This window comes from Thamnophis sirtalis, unplaced genomic scaffold (assembly GCF_051295495.1).
Source record: "Thamnophis sirtalis isolate CommonGarterSnake01/CBP01778 unplaced genomic scaffold, rThaSir2_p1.2 scaffold_5, whole genome shotgun sequence".
Taxonomy (NCBI): Eukaryota; Metazoa; Chordata; class Lepidosauria; order Squamata; family Natricidae; genus Thamnophis; species Thamnophis sirtalis.
Window position 1 is genome coordinate 122837958 of NW_028261385.1, and position 14360 is coordinate 122852317.

Here is a 14360-nt window from a genome sequence, read left to right on the forward strand (position 1 = left end):
CAGGGGTGTCAAACTCAATTTCATTGAGGGCCACATCAGGATTGAGTTGACCTTGGAGGGCCAGGTGTAGGTGTGGGGTGGGTGTGGCCATGGTGGGCATGATACGGAACTGCACCTCTGGCATGGTTTTATAAATTTATAAAAATTGGGAGGCATACATTTCTGTGATTTTGTTTTTTTTAATTCTTACTTCATCACTTTATGAGAGAGAGACCAGATCAAGAAACTGACTCCATAGGAAGACTAGAACTATAAATTATTGGCATAGGCTAGTAGCAGAATCCTGCAAGTCTGAAAGGTAAAATATTTTACTTTTCCTCCCTTTTATAAACTTCTGAGCCAAGGACAGCCTCCTGTAGTACTCCAGGTGCTACTTTATGGGCCTGGACTACTCCAGAGACAAAAAGGAGTTGCAAGGGGTTCCATTGTCCATGTCCCCTGCCCATGTCCCATTTTTGCTAGCAGAGGCACCGTGGGCTGATCCCTTGCTATTTCCAGACCGGCCCTATGGGCCAGGTCTAAGCACCCTTAAGCCTTGAGTTTGACACCCCTGCTCTAAATCTTAGCATCTTCAAGCAGGAGAGAAAGTCAAACACTTATGGAACATGTGTGATTGGGGCCAGTACCCATTAGAGGGTGATATTCCGTTGTTTGGCATAAGATATTGTGTACATTAGAAACTAAAATGCAGCACCTGGCCTTAGCAGTATTATATTGCTGCACCTAAATATTCTTTAAAAGAACCCCATGCCCATCTTTCATTCTCTTGCTCTAGTATGATTTTTATTTGGAGTAAAATCACTTCCTCTCCCTTATCAGGGAACATTTCATTTCCCCAAAGTTTCATGGAGAAAATGTTCATTCTAACTAACAGAGCCTAAGGACTCCTGGTGACTTCATAGATACATCCATTTCTTGGTTAACAGTAGTGGTTTGCCATTATTATCTTCTAATAAGAACATTTTTTCCATCTTCCTGGTCCTATAAAGTATTGGTAGTGAGACAAAACGTAGATGGCATGGAGAATGACTCTGAAGGACAGTAGGCAGATCCATTCAGTTGCTTGAGAGTAGCTTGAGCCCATTCAATTGACTTTGTGTTGCTGAATTTCAAATATATCTGTTATCTGAGATCCCGTGACAGTGATCCAGAACTACACTAAGCCCACTTTCAAAGGAATCAAATGCCCCATGTCATCCTAGAATGCCTGCAGTTAATTTATTTTATTTATTTATTTCATCAAATATGAATTAGATAACAGATATAAGTATAGACATGATTATGAATACATGAAATGAATACGTATACAAGGGAATATTAGGACAGAGATGGCAGGCACGCTGGTGTGCTTATGCACGCCCCTTAAAGACCTCTTAGGAATGGGGTAAGATCAACAGTAGACCGTCTAAGGTTAAAGTTTTGGGTGTTTGGGAAGAAACCACAGGATCAGGTAGTGCATTCCAGGCATTGACAACTCTGTTACTGAAGTGGTATTTTCTGCAATGAAGCCCACTTTCAAAGGAATCAGATGCCCCATGTCATCCCAGAATGCCTGTAGTTAATCACGGCTACTTTCTCTGCTAACTTGTCCAAAGTCTCGGTTTTGTTGTACAGCAAATCCAATCTTGAGTTGGTTCCCTAGGGAGCATGAACAAACAGCATGTTTAACTTTTTGAGCAGTTTGATCTTCAGAGAAAGGGAATTTACATGTAAGAAAAGTTGGAATAGTTTAAGGATTCCATATAAATTGTTACATTAATGAATTGCATGGTCTAGCTAGAACATTCAAAGTCAAACTTCAGAGTCAGATTCATGCATCCATACAGAACTTCAAATGTATTATTTACTGTTCAATATGACTGTTCCTTTCTTTTAATAAATGCAATAATGGTTATAAAATAGACAAAGATTTTTTTGAAATTGTGAACATTAATCTCTTTTATACTGGAATATAAATAATTAAAAGGCAATGATTTAATTACAGTGTTATAATGCTTCTAGAGTTGAAAGTATCATAATTTGGGGTCTTGCTACTGTATTCTTCAAAGGGGTCTTTCAATTTAACATTATTATAGTATATAATAGGTGTGAAGGACTTCTTCAAAGCTTCATTTCTAAGTAAAATGATCATCTCACTTTAACAAAGAGAGGTGCGTGGTTGTATTACTTTGCTTTGCTCCACTTTACAAAACTTTTGATGAACAATGTGAAATGTATATTTTACGTTCTCCAGGCAGCAGAGCTTCAGCAAGCACAGCAAAGGATGGACCACAGCTGTCACAACTCACCCGATGTTTGGTGAGCCATGTGGGAGAACACATCTGTCTCCTTTACCAGATCTTCACCAAAGCCCAAAGATGTTTCTGCTCAGATGTAGTGCTAGCACAGAAGTATCTCCTGACATGAGCAGGTGAAAGAAGAAAAGAAAAAGTCACAAAGCCCAATGCATTTGGTTTATGTTAATTTTTGGGGTCAATCATACTATCTCAACAGCAAATAGCTGTTGAAATTTGGCAAAGGAAGGAAGGGAGGGAAGGACGGAGAGAAAGAAGGAAGGAAGGAAGGAAGGAAAGAAGGAAGGAAGGAAGGAAGGATCCCAATAAGCAAAGTCATAATTTATATCTTCCTTTTCTCTGTCAATCAATAACATCAGAATAACAGCACTAAATGGAATTTTCAAAAAAGATAAGAAAAAAAATGTTCCATTTTCATCATTCAGTCCAACTTATTTCAGAGTGTCATGCTATGTAATGTTTAGTTTTTCAGGATATCATCTTTTTTTAACAGAAATGTCTTTGGACCTCACATAAGCTCCAGTTAACTATTTCTGGAAAATAAAACTGGTGGACTGTGGCAAAGGTAACCTACAGAGGATCCTAGGGGGTATACAAGGAAGAGACATGGGGATGCTATGAAGGGCTACATTGTCATAGAAACCATTTGGTAAGAAAACTCACTAGGCTGCTTTTGGACTACTCGCGTCCAAAAGCAGCCTATATTTGAAGTACAGTACATCCATGATTGCCAATGGAAACGTCTAGCCAAAATTGCCAAAGAGGTAGGATTTAACTACTTAACTCAGTGGCTGCATTTCTATGGTTTCACTATATTATTGATACGGTGGCCCTTCCTGAAGACTTTGGGGGATGGGATTTCATTCTTTTATTCAGTGCCCTAGTGTCCCTCCAACATGGGAGACTCTTACCATAAATTACTTTCTGTTAAAGGTAAAGGTTCCCCTTGCAGATATGGGCTAGTCGTTCCCGACTTTAGGGGGGGGTGCTCATCTCCATTTCAAAGCCGGAAAGTCAGCACTGTCTGAAGACATCTCCGTGGTCATATGGCCAGCATGACTAAACACCGAAGGCACATGGAATGCTGTTACCTTTCCACCAAAGGTGCTTCCCATTGTTCTACTTGCATTTTTACATGCTTTTGAACTGCTAGGTTGGTAGAAGCTGGGACAAGTAATGGGAGCTCACTCTGTTATGTGGCACTAAGGATTTGTTGTTTCAAAAGTTTTATTTCTTTTAAGGCAAACATTTCATCATTCCTCAATCAGTAAGACATCTAAGTACAATTTCTTGTATATCAAAATAATTCTAGTTTACCACCAAATTCTTGTCTAGCCTAATATATACCCCTCCCTCCCTCTACCCTCTCCCCCAACCCCCCTCCACCTCCCCCCCGACTTCCCAGAACCCGTACACGGTATGGATTTCTAACAAACACAGTCTAAAATCTATTGAGAAAAAAAGAAATAAAAAAATTAATAACCTTAATTTTAATAAATAAACCTTAATAAATGACCTTAACTTCTTCTTGCTGAACCAACTTTAAACAATTTAAAGCACTAAGGATTTGAACCACCGACCTTCTGGCATTTCTGATCGACAAGCTCAGTGTCTTAGCCACTGAGCCACCACATCCCGTGTCTAACTTTCTGTTAGAAAGGGGCAATTTTCATAGTCCATAGAAAAAGTAACTTAGCATATTCCTTTAAAATGTACAAGGCTTTTTTTCTCCTTAACGTAATACTCTGTCCTAGAGACTCGGTGACCATGCTGGCTGGAAACGATGGGAGTTGCAATCCAATACATCTGGAGGGCAGCAGGACAGAAAGGGCCATCTCAGTTAAAAAAGCTGTTTTTTTTCCATCATGCTGAGAAGTTTTCCCTGTTCCCTGCTCTGAATCTCATGCTTCCTGTTCCCACATTAGAGAAACCTACATTGTGTCCCTGAGTTTTTTATATTTGTAATACATAAGTTCTTTTCAGCATGTGTTGCTGAGAAAAAGAATTTAGTGAAAAACAAAAATAAATGGTATTTTAAATATTAAATACATGGAGGGTATGATATATATATATATATATAAAACTATGAGCGGCTTCTGTTTCAGAAGCTTTTTACAGGGTTTCATAACAGAAAATGCAGAATAATGGACTTCCCCAAAGGATTTTTTTAAAGAAACCTAATGATTTTTTTTAGCAGTTTTCACTAGATGACTCTTCAAACAGAGGCCACTTGTAACACTTCAGATAATTCTGCTATCAAATAACTCTACCATGGTGAGAAGTCTGCGGTTTAAAAAAATAAAAATTAGTACTTGTAATAACAAATTTTGGAGAGGATTATGCTGTCATAAACAGACCCAGCAGGGGTTTCAACTGCAGAGAAAATTAAAATGCCCCACTTCTGGTTCTCATTCCTAGAATACAGTGCCAGTGTGTGGAATAAAATTTAACTGACTGATGTCTCTTCCTGGACCTTGTCTTTTTGCATTCTCTCTTCATGATATTTTCTCATTGTGATGTAATAGCACTCTAGTCCCATGATGGCGAACCTGTGGCACGCGGAGCCCTCTCTGCCGGTACGTGAGCCGTCACCCTAGCTCATCTGCACCATGCATGTGCATGCGCCTCCCGCCGGTCAGCTGATTTTCAGGCCTCTGCTGTGCATGCGTGGGGATGGGGTGGGGCGCATGCGGGAGATGCACATGGATGTGTGGGGAGCAGGGGGTGTGCACGCATGCATGAGGGCGTGGCATGACAAAACCGCGCTCGTCAAAATAGCGGCGACAAAACTGCGTCGCTAAAACCGCTACGTCATCACTGTGACGTCATCACCGCGGCAACAACAGCGCGGCGACAGAAGGGCACTTTAAAACAGCGCAGCGACAGAAAGCTGATTTAAATTAAGGTAAGGGTTAGGATTAGGTTTAGGGGTTAGGTTTAGGGTTACGTTTAGGGTTAGGTTTAAGGTTAGGTTTAAGGTTAGGTTTAGGGTTAGGTTTAGGGTTAGGTTTAAGGTTAGGTTTAGGGTTAGGTTTAGGTTTAGGGTTAGGGTTAGGGTTAGGGTTAGGGTTAGGGTTAGGGTTAGGGTGCTGAGTGCTTCGGAAGGCATGGATTTGCCCTCCGCGCTTATGTCGTCGCACTAGGGTTGCCTTTTTTCTTAGCGCTTCGGACAGTGCGGATTTGCCCGCCGCGCTTATGTCGGCGCGGATAAGGGCTTCGCGGTTTTGTCGGTGAACCACATGAGGGGCATGAGAGGATGTGGAGTGTGTCCCCTCCACAGCCCATTTTTGGTCCCAGGAGGCTTCAGGGATGCCTGCTAGGCTCAAAACGGGCCATGGGTGGGTTGTACGCATGCAGGCGGCAGCAGCATGGCGGGTGGGGAGAGCATGGGTGGTCTCATGTGCATGCACAGGGGGCGGGGTGCATTGCATTATGAGTGTGGACGTGCAGTGCACACACTTTGGGCACGCGAGGACAAAAAGGTTAGCCATCACTACTCTAGTCAACCAAGAGAAGGCAAATAAGGAGAGGAAGATGTTCAACATTTGAAATCAATGCTGTAGTATGCATTTCTGATACATAATAGCCAAGGTGTAAATGACTAAAATACACCTGGATACCATTTTATCCAAAAGTTGGGCCAGTGGCACCTATTAAAGATACTGGATTTTGGATAAATCCATAATCAGGGGAGTTTCCAAGTGCAAAATGCAACTTGCATTCATTCCTATGATGTTTGTATACTGTGGGTAGGTTCTGTTGGAAACCGATTCTTTGCCATTATTTTTAGTCCTATTGATCATTAGGCTTTTTGCTGCTCTCTGTGCCTTGACTCTGCTTTCTTCTGCTTGGAAGACAGCTACTCTTATAATCTCAACCTCTTCAGCTTAATTTCTACCCCCAAAAATGGTGTAGAATTCCACCACACTTGGCATACTTCATCCAGTTCTGATTGCCACAATATAAAAAAGATGTGAGACTCTGGAAAAAGTGCAGAGAAGGGCAACAACAATGATTAGGGGGCTGGAGACTAAAACATATGAAAAATGGTTATATAAATTTGGTTTGTCTAGTCCAGTGGTTCCCAAACTTTGCAACTTTAAGACTTGTGGACTTCAACTCCCAGAATTCTCCAGCCAGCAGCTGGCTGGAGAATTCTGGGAGTTGAAGTCCACAAGCCTTAAAGTTGCCAAGTTTGGGAACCACTAGTCTAGTCTGACGAAAAAAGGACTAGCTGTGACATGATCTCAGTATTCCAATATTATTAGGGGTTCCTACAAAGATCAGGGGGTGAAACTATTTTCCAAAGCACTAAAGGGTAAGATGAGAAACAATGAATGGAAACTAACCAAGGAGAGAAACCATCTAGAACTAAGGAGAAATTACCTAACTATAAGAGCAATCAACCAATGGAACAGTTTGCTTTCAGAAGTCGTGGATTCTTCATCACTGTAGGCTTTCAAAAGGAGACCATTTGTCTGAAATGGTATAGGATCTCCTGCTAAAGTAGTGGGTTAGATTAGAAGACCTCCGAGGTCCTTCCAACTCTATTATTCTATGTTCTATGTCCCACTTCCACCCTACAAAGCTGAGCAATGCCGGCTTACTCTTAGAGTATTTATATACTCTAAAGAATATGTAATTTCTTTAGTACTGTATATATAAGATCTATATTCTCTAGATGCTATTAATGGCCTTAATTTCTATTCAGATGTGTATATTTGGCTAAACTTGGACTCTTGGTGAATGAAGTAGAAAATTCCAACAGCGCTTACCCCAAAATTTCTCTTTACAATAACTAGTGAATTATTTATTCATGTTGAGTGAATGTCTGGCTGAAGACATCCCTAACTCTACTACAATCTTCCTCTCTACTCTATGGTCTTTCTGATCCTCTGCACTTCCATAATTTTCGGGCAAGGTAGCCAGGAATTATTCTACCTACCAGACTGAATTCCCTTGAATTTCAAAAGTAGAATGCAAATGATTGATCTGAACACTAGGAATTGTGAGACGTGAAGCTGCAACACAAACTAAGGTTAGAAATGTGAAATATAAATAAGTAAATATATTTTAGCAGATGCATACTTTACCCCAAGATTGCCTAGAAACTATTCATTACACTTTATCCAGGTTGACTAAAAAGCTTTTCTTTTTAATGAATCTTATTCCAACCCAGCCCTTGTTGTGATGACAGAAGTGTCCTTTCTGCATTTACATTTTATAATCTTAGTAATCCCAATATTCTACCTTGATTAACTGATGTTGATCTTATCTTGTCCCAAGCCCATGACTTTGTCAACCTGATACCTTTCACATCCAGGAAAGGAACCAGTGTTTTCCTGGCTAAGCTAATTCAAAATCACATTTGTATAAAACTCATTATTTTGGAGAAGTATGTATAGGACCAGGCTAACCTTTTTTTATTCATAAACATTTTGAATACAGTGTATTGTCAGGGCATATCATTTACAAAAAAGCAAAGAAAGAATTAAAAAAATATTAACACATATATTAATTACAATAATAATAGTGTAACAATAATTTTAACTAGATTTCTCTTTATATTAGCTTATTTATAATTCTGTTAATTATATTAGCATATTTATAATTATAAACCATCTTTATATTTAATTCATACATAGCAATAATCTTTCTTCATATAATTTCTGCCTCTTATCTCTAACCACGCTTAAAGTCTATTCCATGTTAAGTAATATTCTGTGTCGTCTTTGTCCTTTATTTTTAATGTCAGTCTGTCCATCTCTGCACAGTCTAATATTCTCCCAATTACATCCTCATTTAATGGGGTGTTCTCATTTTTCCAATGTTGTACAAATACATTCCTTGCTGCTGTCAATACATGCAAAACTAAATATATAGGCACTAAATATATAGTGCCTTTATCATAGCCCTCTGGCATTATATCCAACAAAAATATTTCTGGTTTCATATCTATATGTTATTTGATTGTCTTTTCCAACCAAGTATGTATTTTCATCCAATATTTTCTTGCTTTCATACAAGTCTGCCACATATGATAATAAGTACCTGGAGTCTGATATGAGCAGGCTAACCTTGGTGAGTTGATCGGTTGATGATTTCTTGGGCATTTCTTGTGGAGATGTGAAACACTTGACATTGAATAGTTAATTACCAATAAGCATCTCTAAATACTTTCCCCACAGCAATGAAAACAGTACGTTTTGTTAGCAAGCTAGATAGCAGTAACAGATCAACAAACATGTATTATCCTGAAAAGCTGTTTCATTCATACAACAAGGACTGAGCTAGACAAGGATCCTTGAAGAAGAAGAAAAACCAAAGAATTACTAGCGTAAGGACACCTGATCTTGACTTTCTTAGTTTTGAGGGTTTTGTTTGTTTGCTTGTTTTGCTGGCTGTAGTTTTGCTGTATGGGAAGCTGTAGAGCAGAATAAGTTATGAATTCTGAAATTATGAGCTGGGGATGAGGCAAGGTCAACATCATAGGTTCCATGGGATAAAGTTAGAGTTGCCAGGCTATCCCAGGGATATAATAAATAACTAATGGAAAAAAGTCCTTGCTGTCTTATCTTCATCCAGGATTTGATCATGTATACTTTACTTGGCTCAGCCAGCACCATTCCTCATTGATTATTGCAAACTGAAAACTATCTAGAGAGATTTTATCTGTGTGGATTCATATCTAGAATGCTCTGGTGGGCTGTTTGGCCAATGTGCATCTAGCTGTAAGACTAGATCCACATATCACATAGAGCCATAAGGTAGCTCTTAGCTGAGAAAAATGAGCATACTCAGCTGCTGTGGGGTCTATTGGGATAATATTTAAGCCAAAGCAAATGTCCCCATATTGAGTTAGAGTTATTTAATGCATTAATTATATAACTTCCTTATTTTAATTTTCAGTAATCTAAGTTTGTGGGAGTCAGTTGCTGACAAAAAACACTGCCTGCAGAGAAGAAAAGCTTAAATCTTCCCTGGCTCTTGCTCTAGTCTAGTTGAGATTTTATTTCTTTTTTCCTGTTTTTTATGACCCTACAAAAGAGAGAGAAAACTACTAAACAAGTAGGTGTACTGGGAGGAGTTAAACTTTCTTTTAACTCTCAGAATCAATCATCTCTACACACAAACTGCCATAATAAAAAATAAGGGAGCCACACATAATACATTTAGGGTATTCATTCAAAAGTTTGCAGATCTGAAAATGGTATGTTTCCCAAAGTCTTGTGTGTGTGAGAGAGAGAGGGGGGTGGAGAATCTGGCCTAAATGTTTTGAAAAGTGTATTTTTAAAAAAAGAAAAGAGGCTACATCTTCCACATGGACCATTTAAAATAAAATAACTTTTTGTTGTCCTGAAAAAAAATATTTGTCTTGATTCAGCATCAGTTCTGGACTAGGCATTCCAGATACAGCTATGAATCTTCTTCCACATCAGATGGATTTACCAAGTTTACAGATGACCAGATAAGTATACAGTATGAATTTGGATATGCATCAGTAATCACTGCATGCACAGATCTCCCCGACTTAACCGTTATACTTCTAAGTCCTTTTTTTTTTAAGAAGCAAAGCATCTTCTGAGTTTCATCATCTGAGTTGGTTGTCTGGACAAGTTCAGAAAGGTATTATTTGTGACACTTTGAATGGGAGCTGCCTTTCATACCAAAATACAAAACCACTCAGCCCTTGGTATGTGTTGGGAATATCCATATTATTTGAACAGTGGTTGTGCTGGCTGGGTATTTTGAGAGTAGAAGTCACAGCCTATCTATATCTAGGGCATCAGGTTAGGCAAAGTTGTGCTACTCAGTTGTATTTGTCTAAAATGAGAACCCATGATTCATTAACTCATAGTTTGCTAAATTAGCCTAGTTGCCTAGATTCCCTGGACATACTGAACTACAAACTGTGCATGCCAACTGAGTTCACAGAACAAAAATGTAGCTAGTTTGCAATTCAGTACATTTAGCTATTCAATAGTCTCTTCTTTTTTCACAAGCAAAAAGAATGCTACTTATCTCAAAGAAAATAAGTTGGCATATCTTGTGTTTGATTGATACAGCTAGAGTGGAATAGGAGCCAACTTTTTCCTAACTACAGGAAATTTCTAAAAGATTTAATGTAGACACAAGTAATGAACAAAGTCTTCTTCTCTGCTTTTCCACTTTAGGCTTTTAATGGACTTTTAATATTTATTACCACCTTTATAAGCCCAAAATACCAAAAAGAGAAAGAAAGAAAGAAAGAAAGAAAGACAGAAAGAAAGAAAGAAGGAAGGAAAGAAAGAAAGAAAGAGAGAGAGAGAGAGAGAGAGAGAGAGGCAGAGAGGCAGAGAGAGAGAGAACGAGAGAGAGAACGAGAGAGAGAATGAGAGAGAGAGAGAACAATAACAAAGCTCCCTAGGGACAAAGGATAATTCTGCTCCCATCTATAATCTCCCACCTGCCCCAAAATTTAAAGAATAATTTTTGGCCTTGGGAAAGTTATCCATCCTAGATGTAAGAATTATCATTGTTGGGAATAACAAAGAGTTTGCTTTACAATGTGGGCATTGACTAATCTATTCTTGTGGAGATCTGCCAATATTACTTAGTAGGGGCATCACTCGCACTGATGATGACATTACCTAGTTGAATGAATGAATAGAATAGAGCTGGAAGGGACCTTGGAGGTCTTCTAGTCCAGTCCCTTGCACAAGCAGGAGAACCTATACAATCTCAGACAAGTGACTGTCCAGTCTCTTTTTAAAAACCTCCAGTGATGGAGTGACCATGATTTCTGAAGGCAAGTTGTTCCATAGGCATAATTGTCCTTATTGTTAGGAAGTTTCTCCTTAATTCCAGGTTGCTTCTCTCTCTGATCAGTTTCCAACCATCATTTCTTGTCCTGCCCTCTGGTGCTCTGGAGAATAATTTGATCCCTTCTTCTTTGTGGCAGCCCCTCAAATACTGAAATACTGCTATCATGTCACCCCTAATTCTTCTTTTCTTTACACTAGCCAGACCCAAAACCTGCAGCAGTTCTTCATATGGTTTAGACTCCAGGCTTTTGATCATCTTAGTTGCTCTTCTCTGAACTTTTTCCAAAGTTTGGGTAATGAAACATCTGCAAGAAAACAACTAAGCTCAGCGTATCAAGGACCCTTCTCATTTCAACCCTGAACTACAAAAATTCTCCTTTATTGGTAGGGGCGATTTGTTTAATTTAACTGTCTAGTTAAACCAGTTTCTTTAATCAATTAATTGATAAAATTGTTCAGATTGCATTCAAGAACTATGCTTCTAAAGAATGTACCTAATTTGCATTCATCCTGGCATGCACAAACCAGAGCAAGTATCTTCTTTGAAGAGACATTTCTGCATTCATATATAGGGAATTTACCATGTCCGAATAAAGCGTTAGCTTCTTTTTTGAAATGTTACTTCCAGCATATCTTCCTTGCCTTTCTGACAATCTTACCTCCTCTGCATTGACAAAGCTACTTTTAGCCAAAACAGGCTGATAGTCTGGATCAATTCTTTTGTAAGAAGAAGAAAGAACTAATGGGGAGGCTTAAAAAATTAAAGCACCTGAGATGATAAAGTTGATGATTCAGTCTGATAATGACCATGGATTTGTTTCTTTTAGTATTAAGACGGATCCCCAACTGACGAAATTTAGCAGAAGTACATTAACCACAAACCAAGTTGTGGAAATTTAAACTACTTGACGAGGACACATATTGCCACGTGTAAGATTTCAAATGTAGATTTAACATGCCTATGTGTACATTTAATTCAATTCTCTATTCCTAAACCTATGAAGTATTTATAACAAATTCTCACAGCACTAAAAGAAATCAGCTATCATTTAAAATTGGCATATTTATAAGCAACAACTACATTAAAATCATATTTAATATCTTATATTTACCAATAATTTCTGACGTTAAAACATTAAATACTTAAAGAGTGTAAAACATATACAGACACTCCTACATTCAATTTGAGACCATTTTTGGAAGAGAGAACATTTTGAAACCAAGCTAATTCTAAACTAGATGCCAAAAACAGAACAATAGAATATACATACAGTGAATAATTTACTACACTAAGCATAAAATAGCTGTGCAATCGCCTAACAAAATATTCTAAAACAACAGTAACTTATTTTTAGCAACATCCTCAGATTAGAAGAGTAGCTTTATATAATTGGCCTTGAAAAGTGGATTTAAAATAAGAGGATGGATGTTTTGCAAAATTCTCCACATCTCCATGGAACCATATGCAGCTCAATTGAAATAGTCCTGCATAGTTGAGGAGCCACCAATGAAAGGCTCTGTTTTTATTTAGCATCCTGTCTTGTTTGAAATTCTGTTTTGTTTTGTTTTTTAAACATTTAACAGAGACATTGCTGTCATCTATGGTTTCGGCTGTTTTTCCAACAACAAAAAATTCCCTTTCTTATTTGAAATTGTATCTATTTATCCTCCTCAAACAATCACCATAATATAAATTAGTGAATTTATAGTGTATTAATCAATTACAAAAAGACAGTTAATTGACTGGTACCCTGGGACTTTACAATCTTCACATGGCAGTATTGTAATCATGTCCTCCCTCCCTTTCTGCTTTGGACACATCCTCATAGCAGATTTGTGAGAGATTAATTACAATGGCCAGAGACTCCAATTCAATTATTGAATTCACTTAGCTTTCAAGTTTTAGCAAACAGAGATCATGCTCTTTAACATTCCACATGTGTGCTATGTAAACATATCATTCTTAAAACATTCAGAACAGGAACACATGTATTCGGCAATTTTTATGTGCTGCTAACTTTATAGTGGAACTGAACTTCCTTGTTGCAGAAACCATATCTAGATGAAGAGGAGGAATTGTTCATCACAATTGTCCATGCCATACATTTAATATACTTCTGAATTCTTAACATCCACATCCCTATAAAGGCAGCGTTTAATCTTACTGCTGGGATCCTGACCCCAAAAATGTAGCTTTGTAATTGTATGAATAGTCAGCTTCCCTCCCTTCTGAGAACAGTTTGTGGCATTGTGGATTGCAGCAAAATATGAAAAATATGTTTGCTGAGATCCTGGACATATTTGCTTGTAATTTTTTTAAAAAATAGATATTTAAATAGATATTTAACATGATGTCTCAACTGGATTTTTATAAAAATGTAAAGTGGAAAAATGTGTTGTTGTTTTTTACATTTGTTGAAACCAGAATGCAAACAGAAGAACCAAAGACTTAACTTGTTGGTTGTCTTTTGGTTGGAAGCTATCTTTGATTACTGCATGTAGAGAAGCAGCTTCCTTTTGAGTAACTATTGGTATCTCACAAAATAGGCATTTTATAGCATTCCAAATGATGGTCAGCTACAATTTCCAGGAAAAAAAAACAAGTAAAGGTTTCCCCTGTCAAGCCATGTCTGACTGCAGACTGTGGTGTCATCTCCATTTCCTAGCCAAGGTAACCAAGCATCGCCTGAAGATTCTTCTATGGTCATGCGGCCAGCATGACTATACACCAAGGTACATAGAATGCTTCCCACCAAAGTGCCACCTATTTATATCTGCTTGAATTTGCATGTTTTCAAACTGCTAGGTTGGTGGCAGCAGGGGTAAGAATGGGAGCCTACCCCATCATGCAATGTTGGGTCTCAAATTGTCAACCTTCTGGTATGACTACCCAAGAGGACCCATGGTGAGGAATGCAAGGAGTTGTAGTCCTTGATTTCGCCCATCACATAAGTATAACATTTCTTTCAAAGGAGCTTATGAAGCTTGACTTTGCATGTATATTATTGAATTTATCTTCAGGGCAGCCATGGGTAGTAGGTGAGGCTGACAGATTATCCAAAGAGCTAATCAAGAATTTAGATTAAGATATTTCAAGCAGAAGTACAGCATTCTCTTTCAATCAGTGGTGCAATTCAGTCAGTTTTTACCAGTTCAGGTGAACTGGTAGCACCGGCGGCGGGAGGCTCCGCCAATCTACCCAGACATCATCATATCCCATTTTTGATGCTCTGCGCATGCACGGAAGATCCTGTACATGCGT

The 14360-nt window shown here is 38.4% G+C and overlaps 1 long non-coding RNA gene across 1 annotated transcript in view; it reads right to left on the reverse strand.

Annotated features, from left to right (window-relative positions):
• Positions 1-1247: 1247 nt before the first annotated feature.
• The window catches only part of LOC148045626 (uncharacterized), a 32292-nt gene continuing 19179 nt past the window's right edge, over positions 1248-14360 (reverse strand). The window contains exons 2-3 of the long non-coding RNA XR_015696608.1: positions 2289-2397; positions 1248-1638 (exon numbers count right to left, since the gene is read on the reverse strand). This is a non-coding gene — a long non-coding RNA (uncharacterized LOC148045626). The remainder of the gene's footprint in view (positions 1639-2288; positions 2398-14360) is intronic.